This window comes from Myiozetetes cayanensis, unplaced genomic scaffold, assembly GCF_022539395.1.
Source record: "Myiozetetes cayanensis isolate MyiCay16 unplaced genomic scaffold, myiCay2020 scf18, whole genome shotgun sequence".
NCBI lineage: Eukaryota > Metazoa > Chordata > Aves > Passeriformes > Tyrannidae > Myiozetetes > Myiozetetes cayanensis.
Genome location: NW_026087389.1, coordinates 9,482,802 through 9,508,878, shown reverse-complemented (window position 1 = coordinate 9,508,878; position 26,077 = coordinate 9,482,802). Strand labels below are relative to the sequence as shown.

Below are 26,077 nucleotides of genomic sequence, written 5' to 3'. Positions count from 1 at the left end.
ATCCCTGCTGTTCCGCTCTCCCCAGCTGAGGGCACAAGGAAGCGTCGTCTTCCAGTGGCACAGTGCCAGAGCTGAGCTGAGGTGAACCCCCTCCCCCCAAGTCCTGTGCTCCCTCAGAGCCGTCAGTGTCTCCACATGGCCCCTCTCCTTCTCCACCAGGACACCATGAGGCTCTAGAACCTCTGCACTGCCCCACACCACGGCCACTGCTGGACCAAGTGACAGAGCCTGGGGATATACGTCATACACAGGACATGCTGTACAGACATGGGACCTGCACTGTACCTAGAACTAAATAAAACCAGAAACAAAACAAACAAACAACTTAAAGGCAAAAATTTCTACTTGTTTAGTAAAATGACTCCTAATGTTTTGTGCATGGACAAACTGCAAAACTGTGAAGAAATCATGAGCAGAAGTAGAGAGGATTACACATGGGGCATTCAGATCAACGATAGAGTAAAAGAATCATTTGAACTGGAAATCACAAATGCAGCTCCATATTGAATGGTGGAATAAACAGTATTGGAACGATCTGTGATGATTCACTACCTGTAGGAGAGATGATTTGTGCAAAAGGTGATGGTTTTGGGAAGCTCCGCTGCTGATTTGTATATTGAGTGTTTGGAGTGGGAAGTGAGTAACGAGCATTTGTCAGGGCAGAAATTTGATCTACTGGCTTGAAAACTGGGATAAAAATTCCCATAGGCTTAGCTGTGTCAAGAAGTGTGCATACAGATAAATAAAATTTTTCATGTCTATAAGATTTCACTTTATTATTTCACAAATATTTTTACAGGTCATACTTCTTGCAGGAGCTTGATGAAAATAAGAGACAAGTGTGTAATTAAAGGGGAAGGAATAGTGCAATGGTTCTATTTGTAATTTGCCAGCACTAGTCACTGGTCACTAGTCACAAACAGAATTTTGTTCTGGTTTGTTTAGGTTTTTTTTAGTTTAATGACATAACGTTGGTCCTCCTTACTATGTAACTGGCTGAATTTGTTATTCAATATCACTGAAAGTGTGGATTATATATATGAACATGGTTTTTAAATGTGGAATGTCAGGCAGCTAACAACACTCACTGAGTTGTACTTGGTGGCATCAAAAATGAGCAGGGATCTGAGGCTAAACTTGTATACAATACATGAGAATAAAAACCCAAGGGTTGTTTATTGCTCTAAAGAAGTCTGCTTTTTACCCTTTTAAAAATGGTTTTATGATAGTCAGTAGCTTTAACTCTACGTAGAGTTACAGGAAGTGAAAGTCAGTCAATGACTGTATGAACAGTCAACGAGCAGTAGCAAATTAATCTGTGATAAATGATTGTTTGAAATAGCCTAAAGTTTGAGAAGTGCTGGAAGGTGTGACACGTATCAAGATGAAAATAACAGGATCTCATCCTTTATAGGGAGTTTTGAAGACTCAGGAATAGGTTCTGTGTGCAGCTCTGTACCACTGGCAGAGCTCCTTGTTCCAAGCGATTACTGTGGTTCGCTTAGTTCTGCTCTTCCTTGCTAAATCCTCGTATGTGAAGTGACAGCAGAATAATTTCAATTAGGAAAAACCCCTTGTAATTAACTGTGACTATATAATAATTAGGAGAGAAGATCTGTGTATTCCCTCAATCCTGGATTAATCCTCGCTCCATTGTGGCAGTGATCTGAATGTGTAGTTTGGCGCTGCACCGTATGTGCACCCCAAAGCCAGAAGGTGTGGCTGCAGCAGTAGCAGCTGTACCTGAGCTGGCTGAAGGCAATATCCAGCAGGATGCTATAACATAGATTATGTGTATAATCTGTGTAGTCCTTTATGCTAAACCTTTGTCGTGGTAATGCAGGTGGCAAATACATGAGTTTGAACAAAACCAGCACAGCTGTCTGGGGGTGTTTAGCTGGGCGCTCACATTAGTTCAGGTACATTTGCAGTAGCAACAGTGATTTACACAAAGCTGAAGGACATCTCAGTGCGTGTTTCCTGATGATTCAGCCTGCACTAAGTGAATACTTTGTTGCCTGTGCTCTTCTGGGCTACTTCAGTCAAAGGAAAAAAAAAAAAAGAGGCATTCTGTTGTTCAGTTGCATACCTTTGGGTTGGTAATAAGGTTCATAATAGATGAGTTTACCTCTGGAATGAGGTTTCTCAGCAGAAGCTCTCCTCAACAAGTAGGTTTTGCTTGCTAAAGCATTTTGAGACTAAAATTCTTGCTCTTTCTGTGAGCAAAGACCTCTCTCTGGGCAGGATGGTTCAGCCAGCCCTGTGCCCCAAGTGTTCATCAGTCTGGGGGGATGGTGGTTGCAATAGCATGTACAGGTCTAGTGAGGCCAGGGATAGGCCTGGTTACTGTGTGTAGGGCAGAGGAAGCCTGTACTAATTCGACTTTTAATTCCACTGTCTGTCAAGACACAGAAGCTAAGCTAGAGAGGGAACCTAATAAGAGCAACAGGAAGCCCTTTGATAGACATTAACTATAGAAAAAAGAGAGGCAGTGGCCTGAGCTAAGCTATTTTGAGTTCTTACTGCTTCATGAGAAACCACTAGTAACTCAAAAGCAAACAGCCTCGTGGCTATGGAAATAACTTTGAATGAGGTCACTGCAGACTTCTAACAGTAGGTGCATTCTGAAGAGAAAAGTTGCCATTCCTTCACTCATGAAAGGACTAGAAACTGTTGCTTATGAAGACAGGACAAAAGCAGTTATATGTAGTGTCACGATCAGGATATGTGTATTTATTTATTAACTCTTGAGTTTTGACTGTTCCATTCTAGGATCCTGGTCGGAAGTCACAGGTGCTCTTGTTGATTTCTTTGTAAGTATTTGTCTGGAAAAGACAGTTCCTTTCACAAAATACCTTCCAAAAACAAATACTTCCCTCTTTGTGGAGCTTAGGAGTGGTAGAGATGTCCTGTTTACCTCAGAAACAGGACTGAGACTTGCAGCAGGAGTGAGGTTTGTGAGCTAGGAAAAGGGAGACAATGCTGGATTTGTCCATAATATATTTAGAACTGTACTTTATTGCCAGATTTCTGCTAGCAAGTTATATTCATGACCCTCCTCATAAAACATAGAGAAGTGCAATTTCTGGTGCATGGCAATTGGATAATCCAAGAGGGTCTGTGCTCAAATACAGCAGCAGAGCTCCAAGATAAAGGGATTGCCACAAGCATCCCAAGCTTCTTTTGCCGAGTTCTGCAGGGAGAAAAGTAAACCTATGCAAATAGGTGTGTGCTCAGAGTCTCTTGCTCTGCTCCTGCAAGTTCTGGGGTGCTGGGCACTGCTTGTATTCAAAAGCAGATCCTTGAACACTGACAGACTGCTGAGAGCAGAACTGTAGGTGCCCAAAAGACCCTAACAAAGACCTTAATGCTGTTTCTAAATGTTCTGACAAACTGAAAGCTTGAAAGAAACAGAGTCAGGTATGAAATAGGGTAGATGTAATTAACCTTCTGTTGGTCCCTGAATTACTGCTCTAAATGCATTTTATTCCCAGAAGCTATAGACAGTATTCACACATTCCTTGTGACTTTCTTAACCCGTTTCATCCCCTGCTTGGAGGGGAGGAAGAGGGAGAACAAAATCAAAAGGAGCATAAGCAGCTGCTAGCCTTGTGATTATCATAATAGTTACATAAGAAACTTAGCTAACCTGCTTAGACCCAGACATGAACAAGGGCTTTTATAGAAGAGGATCCTTTAGGGATTTAAATATATTTTTTAAAAAAGCTTCTGAACAAATGGAAATAAAAAACAGTTTAAATTTATTCCTCAATATATTCAGGGTTTGCGTGATACTATTTTCAGCTGTGTAATGTTTGAGAACAGCTTTTTCTCCAGAGATTGTTCAGGTTTGAATTTTTTTTTTTTTTAAGAACTGCAAGATTTTTTGCAGACTGATCCAAACTCCTCCCGGAAGGGGGAGTGTGTAATCCCACCCACATCACTCAGGAGGGCTGAAAGTACAGTAAGAGGGGTAGAAGGCGAGCACTGTAACATCCTTAAAGTGCACAGAAGCTCTTCTTGCTCTGCTCCCAAAGCAGACCCTGCAGCCAGCTCACCACACCAGCCCTGCCATGGGGCAGAAGGAAAAGCTTCTCCTTTCCAGTGTGCTCTCATGGGGCTTTATGCTGCTTTTTAAGTGAAGCTTGGAGATGTTTCTTGCCAGACGGAAGGGGCTGCAGGTTGGGACTGGCTCTGGAGGAAAGGCACAAAGGGGATTAGTGTTTTGAGTCAGGAATGGGTTGCAGCAGAGAAAAGTTGGAATTTTTTTTTTTTTTTAAATGCTCTTAGTCACCAAAACTGGATTTTGGTGGATGCAATTTGAATGCAGTTAAAATGTCTCTGGTTAGTGAGATGATAATTCTCTGTTCAGTGAGCTCTAAGCTGAAGAGGGATTCAGTGAGTGGGGTGTGGAAATCAGGTGGCTTTTTCTGTGTGGGGAGAAAAGCAAGTAAGGAAGGGATCATCTCCTCATGAGAGTCCTCATGGGCTCTGTGTACAGTGGGCCCCAAGGACTTCTCAGCATAATGAAGCACCAAGGAGCAAAGGTCCAGAGAGGCAGCAGGCAGCTGCCTCTGCAATAATCCTTCCTTTGGGAGACTGTGATCATGCTGCCAGATCCTGGGGACTGTTCTGCATCTCTAAACTTTCAGACATATTTTTTTGCTTCATGAAGTGGTCTTTTTGGGTGTTGGGGGTGGGAGTACGAGAGACCGACAGATTGTAACAAAGAGAGTAGATGTTTAATGACACTTCTGCACATGGGACTTGTACCAACTATGTTCCTCTGAAATGTCAGAAATGCATGTGGGAGGGAAGTTTGATTCAGACTTTCAGAGCAGCTTTATTTCTTCAGTGGAGATCTGTATCTTCATCTGTAGCCAAAAAGGAAAAGTGATGGGCATCGCTGGAACATGGTGAACTCCATACTTTGCACAGCCCAGGCCAGTCCACTCTTCCTCAGAGTTTGCTTGTACCTCCAGCTGCTGTATCACTTCTGCATGTCCTCAGATACGTGTTCTTTTTCCAAACAGCATTTGTGGCTGAGTGCTTAGGGCATAATTTCATCTTTTGTCTGCGGTCTCCCAACATCTGGCAGTCAGCTCAGCAGGCAAATGACCAGTACTTACAGTTGGTCACTGCATGTATAGCAAGTCAGTTGTTAGACTAACTGTATATTTTCTGATCAACAACACAACAGAATGCAGCACATCTGGGGAACACAGAAGTTACACTGTGAGCGAGAAAAATGGGAGCATTAATTCTGTCCCTCTGTAGAGCTGTTACTGACAGAACTCACCCCTAATTCAGAGACAGGATTTTATGCAGTCAGTTCTTGGGGGCAAGAAATGCCTTTGTCTCTTATACAGAGCACCAGCCTCTGCTCTGCTCATGACTGGAGCTTCCAGCTTCACAGGAATAAAAATCACAAAACCAGCAGTCAGTTTATATTACACATATCACTTCAGGCGCTTCTGCTTTATGGTGCCTTTGTCTCCACCGACTTTCAGGTGGAATGGTATGTCCTTGCTGTTTTGCAACTGGAGATAAGTATGCTTTTGTCACATTCTTCAGTCTCGCTAATGTGCTGGTTCACACATAACTCTGCAACTGGAAACTGGGCTGTGCCTAAGCCTCCCGATGCTGTGTGGTCAAGGGTGACTCCTAAGTTTGTAGACAGGGTTTGCTGTCAGGTTTGCTGCTGGTTTGGTCCCTGTGCCCCGTGCCCGCTGCAGATTCCCGCTCCCTCGCACCTCCTGGCTGAGGACAGCCGAGTACAAAGCCTTGTCGAACCCAACACCAAAGTCGCATCGCTGGAAATGCAGAGAGGAGAGAAACGCTGCGGTTTCCTCCAAAACTCACAGTGTCAAGCCCAGCTCTCACCCGCGGCGCTGCGCCCTCGGGCCGGCCGGCAGCCGCCACTCGTTTTGGCGGCAGCGCCCAGAACACGCTCCCCTCAGCTCGCTAGCGTTAGCGGCAGAGGCCCGTGGTGCCGAGGGACGGGAGGCCCGTGGTGCCGAGGGACCGGACCCCGCAGCCGCCGCCCCTCCGGGCCGGGGGTCCCAGGCACGGCCCGCGCAGGGACCGGGGCGCGCGGGGCGGGGGGGGAGGGGGGAATGGGCCACGCCCCTCCCGCGGCAGCCAATGGGGTTTCGCCGCCGGCCGCGCGCGTGGGGGGGGCAACGAGACCCGGCGAGCGCGGGGGCGTGGCCCCGGAGGAGCAGGCGGCTGCTATTGGCGGAGAGCGGCGGGGGGGCGGGGCGGCCGGCGGGGGGCGGGGCCGGCGCTCCGCGGTCGGTGCGGGCAGCGCTCGGCGGCGGGAGCGGAGCGGGGCGGCCGCGGCAGGTGAGGGGCGGCGGGGCTCGGTGAGGGGGCGCGGGCCTGTCGTCGTCGTCGTCGTCGCCGCTGCCGCCGCCGGCGGGACGGGCGCGGGGCGGGGGAGCGCTGCCGGGGGTCAGCGGCGCCGGCGGCAGGTGCCGCCCGGGGGCCGCGCTTTGTCTCCGCGTGGGGGGATGGGCGCGGCCCCTCCGGAGCGGCGGCGCCTCCCGGGCGGGGCGAGGGGGCTCCGGTGGGTAGGGAAAGCCCCCCGCCCCGGGCCGCCCCCGCAGGGGTCTCCGCGGAGGGGAGCGCGGGGGTCGCCGCTGCTCCGCGCCCCGCAGGAGGAAGAGGAGGAGGAGGAGCGGGCGGCGGGGCTGGCGAGACCCTCCGCCAGCGGCGGCACCGCCGAGTTGGGAGGAGTGGTGGGACCGGGCGAGCTTGCCGCCAGCTGAGCAGGGCTCCGAGGGGTTGTCACCGGGCTGGTGGCGGGGCAGGGGTCGGGCAGCCCGTACGGCAGCGCTGGAAGGGGTGCCCGGCCCTCGCCCCGCGCCTGGGATGGCGCTGAGTGGTTGATTCCTGCTGGTCTGGAGAGCTCATTTTCCGCCTTGAACGCGTTCCTTTTGGAAGAGTTTGCAGCAAGTGTTTGGGACCCCCCTTCCCCGAGCAGGTGTGTTTTCTGTTCCAGGAGCTGCAATTTGAACTCCTTCTTTTCTCGATTCTAAACTTTCTGTTGCTGCTGCTTTATCTCAGGGCAACAGTCTGGAACAGTAATAGTCCTGGGGGAATATCTGGAGTGCTGAAGGAAGGGGCTACAACCCTGCATGTTGTAAAACAGCGGGATCAGTATTTTACTAAACAAGTGCCTTATTCTCTCTGAGGCTGAATGTGATCTGCTCATTTGTGGCCTCACTTTTTGAACGGGGGTCACAGGAGTGTTTTGTCTTGCATATAAAATGCAGAAATCAATGACTTATATTAATGATATGTCTGTGTGACGTCAAGAGTTAAGCCAGTGATGGAAGCAGTCGCCCCAAATCAGGAGGAAGCTGATGCACTGACCTGTTGTGCTACGTGGTTTTGCATTCTAATGGGGAAATTGGTGTTTCCCCTTATTACAAATGGGGCATGGAATTGCACAGGTTTTAGTAGGGTCACTTTGAGAGGTCGGGAATGTCTAACAGAATCCCAGAGAGAAGAAAGCAAACAGGTTATGGACAGAAAAGAATCTGGCTGGGAAGGTGACTTGTGGGTAATCTGGTGCTGAGCGGACTATTTCCATGCTCATCCACACCTCTGTGTAGCAGAACTGGAATCTGTAAGCCAGGGACTTGCCCTGAGTTGAGATTTGGCTAGAAAGCATTTACCATAGCATGATCATATATGGAATTTTCTCTTCAAATTTCTTCCAACATGTGAAAAGAGTTAGGTTAGTAATACGATTAGCAATATTTAATAAGATTAAAATCACCAGCATAACTCTCTTGAGAAAGGTGGGTGCAGACTGTCAGCAGTTGACACTTAATCTCTGCTTTCTCTCACGTGAGTGCTGTGAAAATTTTGGGCTCCAAGACTCTGCTCGCTTTTCAGAACAGAAAAATTCTGTCCTCGCCTGCTGACAGCTCAGGTATTGCCTTACCTTTCATGTCCACCAACAGCATCACATTCCCAGCGGGGCCACGGGATGTTCCCATATAAGGGCAGAGGGAATAGCTGACAGAGGGCTGTGAGGAGTGTGCAGAGCCATTCCCTTCGGTGCCAGTCTTTGTGTGGAGCAGAGTTGTTGCTGCGAGTGTTGCTGCTGCTGGCACGCTTGGGCTTTCCTGGCAACGCCAGCAGAGACTGCAAGGAAACAAGTCTGAAAAGTATCTGTTGCTGCCGAAGGTGGCCCCGTGAGTCTGGTAAAAGGCTGCCTGCCAAAAAAGCAGTGCCAGTTGTATGCTGGGTGTGATCTGAAGGAAAAAGCACCCACCCAGGTTGCCTGTGTGGGGTGTGTGCTATCCAGCACTGTCCAACGGGAAAACAAAAGTATTTGCACTTGCTGTCTCCCACTATTGCTATTGACTTTCTAGAGGGGTTCCTTTAGCCAGCAGTGAGGGGTACAGGGAGACATGGTATCTTTTTCAGCAAAAGTTTAGTGCCGGCTGGGGAGGGAGAACAACGGATGAGGGGAAGTTCAGAAGATGAAGCAGCCACTTCCCACAAATGCTTGGGATTTTTTCTGGTAAAAGCTCTACTTCTGAACTGGGCAGATTGACATTATTTCTCTTGTCATCTTCCTTTCTGTCTCAGTCCTTCCTGCTGCCTGTCAAAGCAAACTCACAAGGACTTCAGTTTCTCCTCCTCACTGACAGCCTCTCCATCTGTTCTGTTTTTGTTTGTAGCTGTTTTTTTTTTCTTTCTCCTGAAACTTCAAATTGTCTGTTGTAGCCAAGTTCTGAGCTGAGCCCTCCCAAACTTGCATAAGGGTATCCTGGAGGAAGATGATAGGACTTTGATTCATTCCAGCTTGCAGGCTGTGCAGGGTGGTAGCAGTCAGAGGAGGCATGAGCCTGCCTACTTTCTTGTAAGAATTAGCCCTCTAGGTATAAGCTGGTTTCAGAAAGCAGGGGTTGGACTGGTGCCCTTTTTTGCTCACCTGGATCTTCAGGGAAACGTCTTTGTGCTCTGGATGCTGGGATCTGGTGTGCTCTACTGACTCTCCTTTGCATTCCCCATAATCTTTTAAAGCCCTGGATTTGATTTGCATTTATTTGTGGTTCTTGTGAGTATCTGATTGCAGGATTACTGTATCTGAAAGGATTCATCTTCTGCTGTTCATCAAAACCACAGGAGGGCTGCTTTTGCCTTTATGGGAATGTGCCAGCTGGTCTTTCATTGTGCTGGTATCATTTTCCTTGTCCTATTATTGGAGGCGTCTTTGATGACCTGATGGTCGCGATGATGTCTTTGAGGAAGATTCATATTGATCGTTATTTGAGCTTTGTCTGGTTTGGTCTCGGTGCCGGAAGACAAGTCTCAGAAAATTCTTGCATGTGTTTTTCAGGAACAAGCATTTGAGACATTAGGAGCATGTGCACGGTCTTGTGACATGATACCATTGTTCCGGAAGGCAGAGCAGATGCTTAATTTAGTTGGGAAACAGTAAACTCATGTGTTGTGTGGTCTTTACTCCAGCACAGCGGTGAGAGCCAAAAGACCTTTCCCGTTGGCACACTCGGTCTAGGGGTCTCCCCCCAAAAAACATGGAGGGGCTTTTGCTACCTGCATAGCTCTCTAGAACCGTACAGAGTCAGCCTGCATGCCACGGTTTGCTCCAGGGATGACTGAGATGCTCCCCTGCTTAACAAACTGGCCGGGGTTTTAGTTGCTGGAGCTCAGACTTGCAGAGGTGCGAAAACATGAAGCAGGATGTTTGGACCTGTACTGACACGCAGCCCTGACTAATGGAAGAACCACAGTGCTTTGGTGTGAGCTCTTTATGGCTCTGCCTTTTCTCCCCAACTGCTTAAGTAATAAATGTGGGGGACTTGTTTTTACTGCTAATAATTTTTTTCAGCCAAGTAGTAACTAAGACAGCTGAGCTATTTTGAGGTTCCAGGAACCAGTTCCTTTTCATTAGCTAGAAGTAAGTACTGCCTCCTAATGCTTGGCAGGGGGTGGGGAGGTAACAGAAGAAACAAATGGTGTCAGTTTAGGTGGATTTTCTTTTTTCTTTTTTTTTATTGAATGAATTTTTAAATGGTTTTTAATAGTCTGAATTTAATTTTAGAATTTCACTTTCAAGTCCTGCCTGCCCCTCCCAAGGAAAAAAATGTGGGAAAAATGAAGCAGAAAACTTTGGGTTAGCATGATTTTGATTTTAGATGTTGATCAAAATGTGAAGTGAATCTTCAAATGAGACAGATCCTAAGGAAATTCCCAGATGCCAGACTTTAATCTCATGTGAACTTTAGTGATTTGCTTACAGTATAAACACTGCAAGCACTGTGAGGAACACTTTTTCTGTGCCTGGCAAACGTGTGAGATTTCACTTTGCTTTTGGCTTTGAAGTTTAACTACAGAACACTGTGGAACCCGTGGGTGAGTTTCCCCAGCCTCTGCTCTGCACTGGCTCTGCCTCTCTCAAAATTCGTGCAACTTCATTGCTACTCCCTTTGAGGAAATGATAATTGTTTCCCTTCTTGAAGTATCTGAACATTGTAATTTTATCTTGCTACTTGTATCTATTCCTAGTCCATGTCATGTGGATAGTCTTTTGTCCTATATCACAGAGACTGTAAGAGGCTGTAAGTGGCTCCTGGTGGTGGTTTAACTACGCTGGTTCTGTACTGGGGCTTGGAATTTAGGAACTGTGTGACCACTTGCTCCAGCTGCCCACCTAGAATCTGTGGTGAGCCATTGGGATACACAGCTGTAAGGTGTTGACTAAGTGGATTGCTGTTGCTTTGTATCTGCAGGTGCAGACAATTTCAAGTCATCATCATTCTCTTTTGCACTTCTACTTAATTCTAATTTAAAGGCAGTGCTGCCTTTGGAATTTCTGGGTTTCAGTGAAAAAAACATGTGTGTCAGCTTATCTCACATAATGCAGTGCTGAGTAGCAATGATGGGGTTCATCCTGCTGCTGAAGTTGCTGCAAGGAGAATGCAGTCTTTCTTGTGTCCTACCCTTCCCTGCAGCTCTGCTGTGGCAGAATAGTCATGCCTGGGACTGTGCAGGTGGGGGAAGCTGATTGTGTTCAAGCATTTGTCTGTGCTGATGAAACTTGTTTTCTGACTAAATTGCGTGTCATTCTATAAATAGAACGGGTATGTTTGACATCTTACCCTGTTATAATAATTCTGAAAATTACTACATAGAAGTAGTGTTTTCAGCTGAAGGCTTCCGCCCGTGTATGTCCATTTCAAAATGATTTTAGTTTCAGTCTCTGCTCTTTTAGCTTTCCTGTACCACACCATTTCAATGTTTCTGTTAAGTGGCCTCCCTGTTCTTTGTGTGGAGTTACCTTAAGAACTGGAGTGCCACCTGTTTCCCCCTCTGGTCTGACTCCTGTGGACTGTGTAATTTTGAAATCTCTCTGTGCCCTACGAGTGCCCATGCCCCCATCCTCCTGTGTGAGACACTGAGGAATTTTTGGGTTCTCTAGTCTCCATAAAAAAATTGCCAACCTCTGTGAACACCTGGCCAAGCAAATGCCTGAGAAAATGCTCCTGATGGTGCCTGGTGAGTGCACTGTGCTCAACTGGAAGTCTTTCAGACAACAAGAATTTAAAACAGAGGAACCAGGGCCTCAGGGATGCTCCTGCCAGACCAGACTTTGTCAGAAGCAGTGTCCTCACTCAAGCTGGTGTAGGGTTTTGGACAGCTTGGAGCTAATGGCCCTAAAACAACTCACTCTTTAGCACTTTCAGCTTGGATACCAAGACTCTTTTTTGCATCAGACTAACCTTCTTAGAATGCTGGAGACAGCAATTCTGTTAGTGAATTACCTAGCAGGAAATTATCATATATGAGAGCATTTTGGCAAATCTTTTGCGATCATCTTTTTGCTGTCTTCCAGAAACCAGCGTCATGAGCTCTTCTCACCTGTTTTCTACTGTCTCCTACCTTTAATGTAGCCAAAAAAGATGCATGTGCTGGACATCTCTAGTGCAGAAGCAGTTCCTGGACTTTTGAATCCCACTGCTGTCAATGTTTTGATCTTTATTTGCTTTCTGCTTGACTTCTTGCATACAGATTGCAGCCCATTGCTGCGTGATTCTGCCCAGGAGAATGGTGAAGTGGGTGTGCAGCTGAATTAATTGCATGAGGTCTGTGTGTGCCACTGTGGGAAATGGAGAAGTAGTAACCAGGGGCTCTGTCTATTTGCCAATCTTTTTAGCCAGTTTAGCATTTTGATAGAAATTGCTGAAATGAGGCTGCAGAAATGTTGAAGTACCTAGGGAGACCAAGGCATTTGTGAGTTTATGTTCTGGTCCTTAGCTGAAATGTATTTTGAATTGCATTTTATGTCAACTCACAACTGTTGAGAGAGATTTAAGACAAAGATTGCAAGGGCTTTTTGCTCTTTGTCCTGCATGTCAGTGCAGCTTTCTCATGGCTCCGATGAAGAGGTGTGGTTCCCTTGTGTGATCGTGCCTTCTGGGGCACTGCTGTGCCTGCAACGGGTAACACTCACTCTTACTGTTTATTTCCTCCTCTGATCTAATTTTTTTCCTCTCTTTTTGGGCTTTGTAACCAGAAACTGTTCTCCAGATGTGCGACAGCCAGCAGAGGTGCATGTGCAATTACAGAATGGCCCTGGGTGATTGCTACCAGCTTGTCCTTTTGGCAGCATAGGCAAAATTTGAATTGGCAAGAAGGCAGAGTAGTCCCTGCAGTCACTGCAGTGGCTCGGTGTGCTGAGCTCCTTGGCCATGGTAACAGGCAGTTGGGAGTCCCAGTGCTGGAGTGTCTGGTTGTGCTCCGTGCCCAGCACTGCTGGGATGATGCAGAGCTAAAGAAAAAGGAGTGGCAAGGCAGAGCAGCTGCCATACAAATGCTGCTCTTGCTCTCTGCGCTGCAGAGAGGGCAGGTACCTGCAAGGTGACCTCCCACAGCAGCAAAGATGGGGAGAAGGGACTGTGTGTGCTGGCACTGTGGCCATATGAGCAGCTGCAGAGGACCAGATGAAAGAGCCATTTAGCCTGTTTTGTTTTTTCTGGGCTCAGGACAGTCAAGTCTCTGTCCTCACAGTGCCCAAGTCACCATGGCCCCTTCCTTCTCCACACTGAACTGGTCTGCAGGGGAGGTGAAAGCCTGAGTCAGTAGCCTCAGTAACAAGCTCAGCAGAGCACCACAAATCTAAAGGCTTCTGGGGCAATGCTGACAGTCATGCTTTCTTGCTTATTATATTTTAAAGCTGTTCCTGTGTGTTGTAGTGGCAGTACTGTGCTGGATACTTGAACCTTGTAAAAGCATTTTCTGTGCCTAAAACACAGGCAGCCCACTGCCACTGATGGTCTGCAAGTAGCTGTTCTGTTTCATTGCGGGTCTGAGGCCTGTACATACAGGCTGGTGGCATCATTAAGCTTTCCTTAACAATCCATATTGATAATGGCCACTGTTCCATGATGCTTAACTAGGCTTCACAGTGCTGTGGAGAGCTGTCTCTTTTGAAGTCTGTGAATAAACATTGTAAAGAGCAGAAAGAGTAGGCGAGCTGATGGGCCTATCTCAGACTCATGTTATTTTGGAGCCAACCATCCAAATACATCTACAGCATCCCACTGTCACGGACCTGCTGTAGCAAGAGCTCTTACCATGGATCTAGGAATGCCAAAACTCATTAGCTAAAGACAAATAACATCTGAATAGTGTTTACCTGCCAGAGGATGACAGGGATGGGAGTCCTGCTGGGAGGAACTTGTGCACTGGTTCTGCTCACACAGTCCCAAGAAACATGAACATTACTGGTAGAGTAGTTTTGCAGTTCCATGTTCTGTTGCTGATCAAAGGTTGTGTCTGTGCCTGGTGCAGGTGCTCAGCAGCAGCGTGCAAGTCCCAGGATGCTGCTGCACTGAGCAAAGCTGTTACAGGAGAATGACCTGCACTTGCAGAGTTTTCATCCTTTTCCTGTGTTGCCTCCTGAATATTTGAAAGGCATTGGGCTGTGCATCTGCTTCCCTTCCTCCCAGTGCTGCCGGCATAGTTGTAATCCTAACGGGTGCTACAGTGACAATTACAGGCTCCGTGTTCTCTGCAGGCTGCCAGAGCCTGTTGGCTCATCAAAACACAAATGACACCTGGCTGCTCATCCCGAGGATTGTAATCTGCATCCCCAAGTGCACCATGTAGGAAATACCAGAAGGCACAAGGTCCTAATGATGGAACTTTGCCCAAAATGCAATGTGTTTATTTTAAGCAGGTAGAAATTATATGTATGCAGTGATTCACAAGGGAATGGTCTCAACCAATATAAACACATGGAGCATCCTTGTTATTCCACCCTGTAATGAAAAATACATCTCAAAACCCTCTTTTCTGTATAGAGGAAGAATTAAACTTTTTGTGCTTGTGAAATTGTTATCTCTGCTGGGAACTGTTCTCTGTGTTGCTGCTTCACATGACTGAAATAGAACTGTCAGTTTACAAATTGGTACCAAGTTCATTACCACTTAGTGACCTATAGGAAGATTTGTGTTTATCTTCAGGCTGTTCTTCTGTATATGCTCTGAGAAATCTTTTCCCTTTGGCCTCTTTTGGACAGAAAGGTGAAAAGCTCAAGTGGAGTAAGAAGAATTGATCTTTTGAGAGCTGCAACGAAAAGAAAAAGTATTGCAGCACTTTCCTTCTAAGGGAGCAAAACATTTCCTTTTAAATGAAGACCCTGTTTACATGTATTAATTCCCTTTGGTTTTTTGTGGGATGGAAAGGTCACTGTGTGTCTATCCAAGCTATGAAAAAAATCAATGGTTTAATCAATTTCTAAAGTAGATTTAGTCAAAGAGACTACTGTTATGTGACTTGGGCTTTGATGTGTGAAGGTGTCCCAAAAAGTTGCTAGAAAAGTCAATGCAGGGCATTGCTGCAAATAAACTTACAGAAATTATAGGGGAATTTTCTGTCCCATTCACTGTGTCCACGGGGTGGTTTTTTTTTCCCTTGCCCAGTCCCAGCGTGGCTTCCTCCTGGTGTTCCTACTGAAAGAATAGATCGCTGAGAGCAGATCAACAAAAGCAGTCATGCAGTTCACTTGACCGGTCATGCATAAATATGAGCAGACTTTCTGCTGTCACAACTGATGGGTAGCCTTCCCTGCCATCAGTTTTCCATAGGCTGCTTGTTCTTGCTGCTTGGAGCTATGTTGAGGATCTTGCCTCTGACAGACAGCAAGGTACTGGTGTTCCTGGGTAGCTGGGCTGGGGGGTTAAATGTGCATTTGACATACAACACAAAATGAGAAGCAGCACAAAGTGAGAAGTGTCACTCAATGGAAATGTTGGTCGGAGGTGGAAGCTGAATAGGCCTCCTGCTAGAACAGAAGTAGGAGGAGGTACTGGTCCTTGCCTGGTTAACAGCTACAAGGGATTAATGCTTTTCATGCAGTCATCTTGAATAAACTTCAGGTCTTGCAGGATGTTTGAGATGGGGAGTTGTTGGGTTTGATGTATACTTCAGGGGATAGACACCTCTGAAGGTTTTGGTTGTGTTAATAGTAAGAAAGAGCAGTTGGAAAGAAACACAGCAGCAGGTGACTGTTCATGTAATGTGTTCCTTGGATGTTCGACTTGGAGCCATACAATGGTATGAATAATTGATCTGTGCCAACATCAACAGCCTACCTCATAATTATTTAGTTTAAAAAAAGGCTGATGCATCTGCAATCATAGGTTACTGGGCACATGTCAGAAAGTTGTATTCCTAGCAGGTAACTTCACCAAGCATCAGTACTTTATGCTGCTGTTCAGCAGTTCATCAGTATCCTGGAAATAAGTCTAAAGCCACTACTAATGTTGATTCAGCAGAAAAGCAGGCAATGCTGAGGGCAAATTCAAAACCATGGATGGAAATGAAGGTATGTTGGGATTTTCTTGCTAGAAGATACTGAATAGTATGCAAGTCTTTGGCAGAGTGGGGAACCAGATATTGAAGTTTTCTCTAGAGCTTTTGGAGAAATGATTAAATGGTGACTAAGAAAGATACGAGTTCCTTTCACTCAGTACAGTCAGATAATTGGCTGTTAGTGAGCTGATATGATCTTTGCAGTCTGATTTCTGTAGCTTCTCCATTATGCTGTAAAATGGGTCCAGTGAAATCACATCCATCTGATAGAGGCAAGTTTGGACTTCTGTGTGCCAGAGATGCTGACTTTTCACTGATTGTGCCTCACCAAAGCAGTGACTCTGAAGAAGGGGGAGGAAGAGGGGGGATAACAATCAAATTGATATTTTAAAAAAAAAAGTTATAAACTGTTCAAACACTCAAGAAAAGATGCCCTGTACTGAGACACTGACAGGGCCAATCTGTTGATTGCCAGAAAAGCTATTGAGAGGTGACTTGGTTAAAACATGTGCATAATTGACTCTGAGGAGCTCCTCTTTAATCCAGCAGAGAAGGAATTGATGGCTCAAGGCAGAAGGCGAACAAATAAGAAATTAGTCTGGCCTTGCTGCCAGAAAGAATGATGGAGCCATTGGAGCAAACTACTAGCAGAGTAGTGAACTTATGTTTTGACCTCCCAAGGCCTCTAGTCTAGATGCCATAAACCACTGCATTTCAGAGAACCGCTTAATGGGCTTTGTGGAGGTGTGAGTGGATAAAATGGAACAGTGCCCGTGTGTTAGGCAGGAAATCAGAGTGGTTGTACCTTAAATTATGTGACTCTGACTAGTCCTGCTGCAATTGGTTTCTGGTTTTCTGTGCTTTAGAAATAACCCCAAGACCAGTGCAGTCGTGTTCTTCATCCCTGTTTGTTTTTTTTCTTTCCAAAGTTTGTTTATGTCTAAATAGTTTATGCGATGTAAGTGGTACATCCTGGATATAAAGAATCTTGTTCATGACAGGAGCGTTAACTTGAGGTTTGTACTTCAGATGTCTCCTGAAAATGAAATCTTTTGTATATTTCTTTTTTATGTTTCTTAGCAGTATCAGTGTAATAGTGAAAGAAATACTGTGTCTGGCCTGCCTTGTGGTATTTATTTTATTGATTAAACTTTCTAGGAGACTAGAGTTTTATTAGGCATTTAGTGTGTAAACCCACGTATTCTAAGGAACTGTGTTAAATTCCAATTGCACTTAAGTAATTCAGTTATTTTCATTAGTCTTCTCTTGCATTCAGTGTGAAAATCCTATACAAGAAGTAAATCTAATGAATGTTGTAATTTAGCCTACCACTGTTTACAAATAACTTGTGATTGTTTACAGGCTGAAAACTAAAGAGTTTTATAAGGCCAGACAAATCATTGAGTTCATTTAGTCTGATGCTGTGTAAAGCAAGGCACGGGCCTTTCTGAATTTAATCTAAACATCCAAGTTGAGACTGAATGTCAGTAAAAAAAAGTGTTGTGAGTGATGAAGTGCTTGTCATACTAAATAAATTTTAAGATATCTCTGAGAAAAGAAGGTTGAAAAACAGACCTTGATCTGCTCAGGCCAGAAATCTGCAATTAGCAAATTATTAACTTTGTTCTGAATGGGTTAAGTAGCGTGGTACTTGTTCTGTTTCGCTTCTGATTGACTATATAATAGCCACCATCAGCAGTCTCTGCCATGTGCTGGATTGTGAAGTCTGCTAATTAACACATTAGTTTCATATTGCTGCTGCCAATATTTGCACTGAAGAACTTCGCTTTTTTTGGGCCATATGGATGGGTGGGAATATCAAGATCGTGTTATGGCTCTGTGCTCATTCATGTGTGATGCTTTGTGTTCTGTTTTTCCCAAGACATCTAATCAGGCTTGGGGCTGAACAGTGCCTTTTTGGAGAATCTTTAACTGAAAGGTCAGAATAAGCACAGAGACAAGTCTTGCTGTCATTCTTCCCACCCACCCCCCGCCCTCCTTTGTGTGTGTCTCTCTCACCACCTATACATATGTAGGAGTCCTTCACCCAGCACATTCATCTGTGATTTCTTTCTTGAGACCCAGGGTTTCTAAGTGCCACTCAGGGTCTTCCCAAATAGCACACAGCTCTGCCAGATGGATTGCACTCAGCGACCTGCCAGTTTGTTTATTTGGGGCCGGTGGGGGGATGATTTGTGGTTAGGAGCTCCTGGCACTCACCTGCTGATGGGTCTACTGGCTTTCCACCATTGCTGTGCACTGCCAGCTGCCTGGGATCTGTGTGTCTCAATTAACCACGTGTAGGAGGTGGACCAGGATTTCCCTTAAAGGCAGTATTTGCTTATAGACCGGGATCTGGTGGTTCTTCAAGGGAGTGGGAAGGAAAATGTGCTTTACAGTCTCAAATTGAGGCATCTCCAAATGATGCCATGGAAGCTGAAGACTTGGGTTTGCAGTGCAGATCAGTCTGACAGAGCTGGAATTCGTTCACACTTACCCTGTGATACCTCTCATCCATGCACTGAAAGCGTTACCAGGAAACTCCCTGTGGGAGAGCATAACCATCAGGAGGGGGAAGTGTTAAAAACCGGGTATTTATTCCAGCTCTCAGGGTGCATCTGAGGAAGATGCCTTTGTTTTAGTGAATGAGAGATATTTTTGTGGTATTGATGGGTTTGTGCCTGTTGTAAGACCATTTGAGGCAGTCAGCTCTTTTGCTTTTACTGTCACTGTTTCAGTCTTGCTTGGCTTCTCCTTTTCCTTACTCGCCAAGTGCAACTGAAAATGAGGTACCGAAGCAGCCCATCTAGTTTTTGCATGCAGTCTAGCAAATGTTAGTGCTGGAAACTGGGCTCTTGCTGCTGTTTGTCTGGTAACATTACCCTCTGTTGTTGCCTTGTGCTGCTTTTGAAAAAACAGTGGTCTGGTTTTCTGTGTGAGAAGTGGTTGGCCCATAAATGTATTCCAACCCACCTAATAACTCTTCTCTGAAATCTTTCATCAGGTCTTTTCTGCTATACAGTTTAAAAAGAAAAAAAATCCCAAGCACCTTCCTTTACCCCTGGAAACAGCAGTCATCTTGTTCTGCTGAGCTGAGTGCTGCTCATACTGATCAGTGCTGTTCCCTTTGTCTTAGTTTATTTTAGAGTTAAGTTATAAGCTGTTTAAGACTGGGTTATTTTTGTTCTGTATTTTTGCAGGATCTTTTACATGAGTCTCCTAAACACTAAAATACATGCTCTTAAAGGCAAAACTACCATCTGTATCAGGGCAAAATGGTAATTTCTCTAAAAATGAAGTTTTGTGGTTTTATTCTGATAAAGCATTTTGGCCAGCACATGCCTGCGCAGAGGAATGCCTAGGTCAGGGCTGGACTCATGGCCATCTTCTGTCTTTATGCTGGATTGCCCTTTGTCAGCCAGATGCTTTATGATCCCACCTTCTCCCTCTGCCCCTCTTTTGACAGTAGCCGTGGTGCTCAGCAGGGGCTCCCCTGGCGGTGTTTGCTTTAGCCGGGGAGGTGTTTGCCTTCCCTGCAGAATTCCAGTTTCCAGCTGCCGGGGAAACCTGGAGCGCTTGTGTTGATTTATTAGGGCACAGTGTGCCTCAGGAATTCCTCTGCTAAGGAGCTGGGAGTGATGGAGGGGATCCTGCCCGATGCTGCGTGAAGCCTTCTTGTTTCTCTTTACAGGAACACTAGGCAGGAATTCCCCAAAGCAAGGTAGGAAAAACAGCTCACTCGGCTGACTGCTTTGGAGAGTGTAAAAGTGAGACTCAGTTAGGTTTCCCTGGCACAGAGTTAAGGAGGTGAACGATAGCTGCAGTTTTAAGAGTGTAATTTTTAAGTGAGTTTTTGTGGTAGATGATACTGTGAATTGCCCGACCAGAGGGTTTGTATGCGTTTGGTTTGTGTTAAGAACTGGCATTCCTGAGCTACTGACTAGGGCTTTTTTCTGGGACTTGGCTTTGGGCCATCTAAATGTTTTGCACTTGAAGGAAGCAAGTTTCGACCTCTTTGGAGTTGCAAATTTCTAAACATTTTCCAATAGAGATATGGCAATGGATTTACTTTTTTAATTACCCTTGTAAACAGCAAAAGTCTATGGACTACAAGTTTAGAAACCACTGACATCAGTGTGTCTCCCCTGTAGTGAGTTCAGTAGAACATCTTCACCTCTGTAATGTGTCTCAGACATGTGATGTGCGCCCCTTCTTTTCCTTTCTTGTCTGGCATGCACACACAGATGTGTTTCTGGACTTTTTCTTGCGTTTGAGATCTTGGTGGCTGGTGTCCTGGCTGATCGTCAACACCGAGGAAAATGTTTGGTGTTTGCACAGGGCAGGGTGGTCAGCTGGTCACTTCAGATCAAGTATTTTTTAGTTGCAGAGTAGGTTGTGTTTATGGGGCATTGGTGCTGAGAAGGAATTTCCTTTCCTGGCTGAGGTAGAAAGACTGTCCATGTACAGCTTTATTCCTTTGCTTTAGCATTCCTTGAGGTTGTTTCCCTATTTTACAAATGCATCTTTTGAGAAGTGCCAGGAAAATGTCTCTCTCAAATGGAAATGGAAATTTCTGAGCTCACAGGAATGAAAACCTTTGGGTCTGTGCTCACTGAGTGAAAAGAGGATTACCAACCAGCCATTCTCCAGAGTGCAGAGCGGTGGAGCAAAGTCTGCAGAGGCTCTCTGAAAGTTATTGGCTTTCCCAGGGAAGGGTGCTTGTGAATAGAATTGAATGAGGTTGGTTGCGTCCTTCTTGGCTTCCCTGCTGTGAGTACAGAGAGCAGTGAAACTTGGAACTCGGTAGATGCTTGAACAAAATGGGAAATGTGGGTTTTTTGAAGTAAATGTCTTGTGAACAGGTCGAGAGCCAGTGTTCCTGTGTTACTGTAAGAGAATTAATGGGTTTGTGATGGTATTTAGGCCTGAAAAAGCATGGAGGCAATGCTGATTTTTGCAGAACTGTTTGAAGGGTTCAGAAATGAGGATGGTGGACTGGAGCAGGTGCAGATCACTTATTTTCACTGGGGACTGTTAAACTTGCCAAAGTGTAAACTACATCTTACATCTTAACAGAAAGATGAGAGGCAAGGCCTGCACATCTCTCCCTCCTAATTACCACAGCTCAGCTGCTGCTGTCTCTTATGCTTACACATCTGAAAGGTGACGATGACAATGTCTTGAATGGCAAAGCAATAGCAGGAAGGGTCTTTTTTTTTTTTTTTTTTTTTTTTAGCTGTAATCTGGAACAAAGAAGGTTTTCAACTAATAGTCAAGAATATCCTTATGAAAAGTCTTTCTCCTAGAAACTGCTCTTCGGGAGACCACCAGAATTTTTGTAGATCTTGATGGCTTGTCTCCTAAGTGACTACAGATAAAACAGCAGCCAGCTTCATGCTCTTTCCCACACCGACAGCCTTGGGAATGTTCACCACGGCAGTTGGACTTCCATTTTTGCTGTCCTTGCAGCTCTGCACTGGATTGTCTTTGTACATGTTATCTTTTTCAAGAAGTTGGAAAGCTCTTCTCACTATTCTGGCAAAAATCTCTGGTAACATTTTCACAGGAGTTACTTTGGTTGCCAAACCCCAGGCTTTCCAGATCCTCATCACTCATGGCACACAAAAGATGAGATCGGTTTTTAATGACCTCCTCTTAGACGAACAGGGACATCAGTGCGGGGAAGGATGGTACTGTGGTTGTGATTGCATTCCAGTGGCACAGAAAGAGTGGAGGCAGTGGCAGCTCCCAGTTGGTCTGTGATGTGTTTGGATTTGGTGTTTCTCTGTGAAAATCTGTTGTTGGTCATGGTCTCTGATGGCAGTTTGGCTGGTTAGCTATAAACCTGTTCGATCTCCCTTCACCCATGACCTTACTCTGTTTCACTGTATGCCTGTAAATCTGGTTTAAGAAACAGCTTTGTGGAAGTTTCTCTTCCTGCCTTCCCACCTGTTCTGTTTAGCTCAGGAGAACCTGCTGCCAGGGCAGCGGGCAAGGCAGGCTCTGATCAGAGACACTGCATGGGCTGCTGGGGTTCCTCTTATCGGGGGAACAACACAGCAGAAGAAAGCTGTGCTAAAACCCACAGATTTCTTTTTTTTTTAGCTGAGCGGAGAAAGCCAGCTCCCTCAGCCTGTTCACAAGTAGGGAATAAAAGTTGAAGCAAGGGGATGCCTGTCCATTTGTATCAGCCTGGGAAATGGTGGATTTTTCTCCTGAGGCCTTTGCCTCAGGCATCTTGCCAAAAGGCATCTAGTCTCTATTCCCTTTAAATACAATACAGTTCCTAAGCCAGAAATGTGCAGAAAGCTCATGAACTGTGATCAGCTGAAGGCCAGACAGCATGACCTGGTGCCTCGTAAAAATCAATGAACTGAAGAGCTGTGACTTCTGGACGCTTGGGAAGTATGAGCAGCACCTGCTGAGCAATGTGAACTTGAAGATGATCACAGGATAATCCACTCAAACTTAACCTGTATTTATGGTAGGAAAATATCCTGGAATCTGTGCTGAAAGAGAATTTGCCTAAGTGTTTTAGCAAATGCAAGTGATTGCTTTCTTCATAGATCCGATGTATGGGCTTCCTTTCTTCAGAGCAAAAGGAATTCAAGACAAATTTTACTTTGGAGCTAAAAGGCATATTTTTAGTAAAGGCGGTGTGAGCAGTGTTGGGACGAACTCCAGGTCTTTGGTGTTCCTGAAGAAACACAAACAACTGCAGAGGAGGGTATAGCTCAGATCCTTTTGCCAGCGTGCTTAGCAGGCAGCCCTGTACTAGATCTGGTTCAGTCCTCGACAAGTGACCTCTGTCACTGAACAGGAACATAAAGAGCCTCAGTGAGCTTTGGCTGAACTGGGCTTTTGCCTGTCTGCTCCAGAGGGAGAGTAACCTCAGTGTTCCCTTCCCTCCCTCCTTCAGTGTGTCTGTGAAAATACTAACTTGATTTAGCTGCCAAAAAAAAAGACATTTGAAAAGTATACATTGCTCTCCTGTGTCCTGACTTCTGTAAAATATGGATTATGGTTGGTTCCTGTATATGGAGCTCAGTAATTTTACAGAAGAGAAAACGGCACCACTACAACGATCCACACAACACTTAATACAGTGAGGTCTTAGTCTGTACTAGGGCTCCAGAGTGCTATTCTGAGCATTATGAACCCGATTATATTACACATAGAGCTCAGATGGCTCAGAGCCATGCTCGGGATATTAACTGTTTCTATTAAGCTTAGCATTTAGAGATCCCTCTGGCAGAGGAGGGCAATGCTGAACGAGTGAGCATTCCCACAGCAGAATGGTGTGTGTGAGTACAGTTAGGGAGTGTTTTGTATTTCATTTGCACAAGGGGTAACCTGACTTCCAGAGCTTACTAGCTTAGGGATTCTCAATGAAATAATCTTTTCAATGCACTAGTTTTCTAGCTGCAGGTGTTGTGGAGGAGGCACTTATTGGTGTAGATGTACAGGAGTTCAAGAGAAATCTTATGAAGTGCTATAAATGTATCATAAGGGGGAAATCCATATGTAGTGTGCCATTTGGCAGAGAATGTGATAAAGTGGCATTCAGTGTGGTTACTTGTGATTCTTGACAGCCCATGCTCCTGAAAGACTGTTTTTAGGCCTTGGTTTAGTTCGTGTTGAAAGTAGCTTTAGGAACAGTAAAGGTCCTTTCCGTTTCTGTTTAAACAAAAAAAAAAAGTTTCTTTTCATGATTCTGTTTTGTGCTGTTCCACATTTTGTAAAAACAAACACTCTGAAAGCCCAAACAACAACAATAATAAAAGAAACCCTTTGTGGATTGCCTGGGTGACCCAAACAAAGTTGATGAGTTTCTCACTGTTTGAATACACATTGTCTGCCAGGTGGGAATTGTGAATTGCGCTTCCTTCCCTCATCACCCCCCAAGTGCAGGAAGAGATAAGAGGAATGTATTTCATCCTGCCCTGGCACTGGGTGAATTTGAAGCACACTACCAGCAGGCAGGTATGCTGAATTTGGAGCCTAAATGGCTGCCTTGGGGAGGAAAGGGGGCAGAGAGGATTGTATGGCTGTTATGGATATGAGGCACTGGGACAGTGCTGTGGGGAGAAGAGGGGTGCTGGAGGTGACAGCACGTGCTTTTGGGAAGGCAACCTCTCATCCCACCTTGAGGTAGTCCGGCTTTGCCTTTGCTGGGCTTGGGGTTAAACCCTTCACCCAGCAGAACTGCAGTTTGCAGCTCCTTCCTCTGTACTGGGAGAGAGATGTGGCTGTTGAGGCAGGGACTGCCTACTGTGCTGTGAACACCTTTTCTGCAGGAGACAGAACTGAGTGGATGGAGGTATCCCATGTGCTGTGTGAATCCATGTGCCACTGTTTAGTTCATGCTTAAGCTGACGGAAAGGGGCTGACTTTGCGTGTTTTATTGATGAATATCCCTTTCCTCAGAAAGCAAACAGCTGACATCTTTACCTTGCAAAGGCTTGGACATCTTTACCTTGCTCTCCAAATGTGGGTCTAGTGCAAGGAAGGCACATGATGACCTTGGTGTTCTTGTGCCTTCTCAGCTGCGTTTTTTGTCTCAGGTGCCAGTGACCCTGAAATTTGGATGCATTTCCCTCTGCTGCTTTATGTTAAAAGTGAATAATGAACTGTAAGGTGTGGAAGCAGTTTGTATGATGGAATCCATAAAATAAACTTGAGGGGATAGTGGTGGTGGTTGGAAGAGCTTGGCTGAGACAGGGTAATTGGGCTGGATGTAGTGAGAGGGAGAAGGGGAGCCAGGAAGGGACTGCAATGGGAATCAGCCCCCAAAATAAATTCACACAAATGGGGCATGAAGGGATAAAGAGTCTCCTTCAAATCAGATTCTTTGCCTGAGCCTTCCTCTAGAATTTCCTGCAATTTAGACAAACGACCAACTTCACATTTTTAAGTGGTGTGCATGCTGAACACTTGCAGGCGTGCGCTTCCATCCAGCTGCTGAGCAGAAATCCTCGTCCTTCAGTCTTGCTGGGAGCTGCTTTGCGCTTTTTTGTGGCAGCAGCTTTTGCAATAGGAGCCCCTCCACGCCCCCCGCCCCAGGATGGCTTTTTCTGTGAAAGAAGCCAGCGTAGCCAGGCAGACATTATCCCCTTGCCGGAAGGAGGGACCCGGGCTCCCTGGGGAGGAGGGACGGGGAGCGAGTGATTCATTGCAGCTGGCTGCAGTTTGGCCTCCTCTCTCTTTGCCCTGGGTGCCAGGGAGTGACAGCTTGTGGGCAGCGGGCCAAGCCATGAAAAGAGGAGTGTGTGAGGCCTTTAGCTTTCTCATGCTTTATCAAGCTGCAAAGAATAGCTCGATATTCAGCCAGCGTTGGTGCAGGTCAGGAGAATGGAAATGGGAACTTAACTCCTGACATGCTGGCTGATGGCTGACCGCAGGCGCTGCGCCCAGCGAGGGCGGCTTTGTACCGCGGTGTGAGGGGCAAAAAGGAAACGTGCCTTGATGCCATGGTGGAGATAACTTTTTGTTAAGTGGGCTGCCTCTGGGACTTGCTGGGAATGTGGAAATATGGAAAGAGTGCTCCCCTTTTCTGTTTTGCTGTCTGTGTGCTGGTGGGGTATGGAAACACTGGAAGGTTGGGCTGCAGGAGTGACAGGCGTCCTGGGAAAGCACGAGGGACTGTGGGGGGTGAGCGGCATGTCTGTCCTTCCACTGCTGGTATGACACTGGGAGATGTGATGTGTGTCCCTGGCAGTGCTGGGAGCAGGATAAGGCCATTCCCGGGGCTGTCGCCAAGGTCCTGCCAGGCTCTGGGAGTGAGGGCTGCCCGCCGGCGCACAGGGAGTTAAGCTCCTCATCGCCTGGGGGTGAGCCTACCTCGGGGTGTTGAGCTCCATTCCCACGGCTTTTCCTTTCTGACCAGAGCTGGGGGAGGGATCGCCTGGAACAAGCAAAATGCCTGGAGGCTGGAAAACAGCACCCTGGCCCCTCTGGCCTTGTGTTGGGCTGGGAGGGATCTGTGCTTCACGGCAGGCTGGGCAGGGGCTGCCAGCCAAGGCTGGGGTCTGTCGCTGCACGGCAGGCTCCGGGTAAGGTGCTGGGTTATTTCTCTCCTTTAGGCAAAGTGAGATGGTTTTGCCGGCAATAGAGTTCCTGCCTAGGGACCAAAATGAATTAATTCTCAGTTGGAAGGATATAGAGTAGAAATTGAAGCCCCAGCAGTTCCGCTTGCAGATTGTAGCACAGGTTAACA

At 46.2% G+C, this 26,077-nt stretch overlaps 1 protein-coding gene across 5 annotated transcripts in view; it reads left to right on the top strand.

Annotated features, from left to right (window-relative positions):
• Positions 1–6,266: 6,266 nt before the first annotated feature.
• Positions 6,267–26,077, top strand: part of PLXNB1 (plexin B1) — a 78,190-nt gene continuing 58,379 nt past the window's right edge. For 3 of the 5 annotated variants that reach the window (XM_050312907.1, XM_050312905.1, XM_050312908.1), the window contains exon 1: positions 6,926–6,985. The gene's annotated coding sequence lies outside the window, so the exon portion shown is untranslated. Of the gene's footprint in view, positions 6,346–6,925; positions 6,986–26,077 lie in introns of those variants that run through there. The other 2 variants (XM_050312906.1, XM_050312909.1) reach the window with 2 other exon arrangements.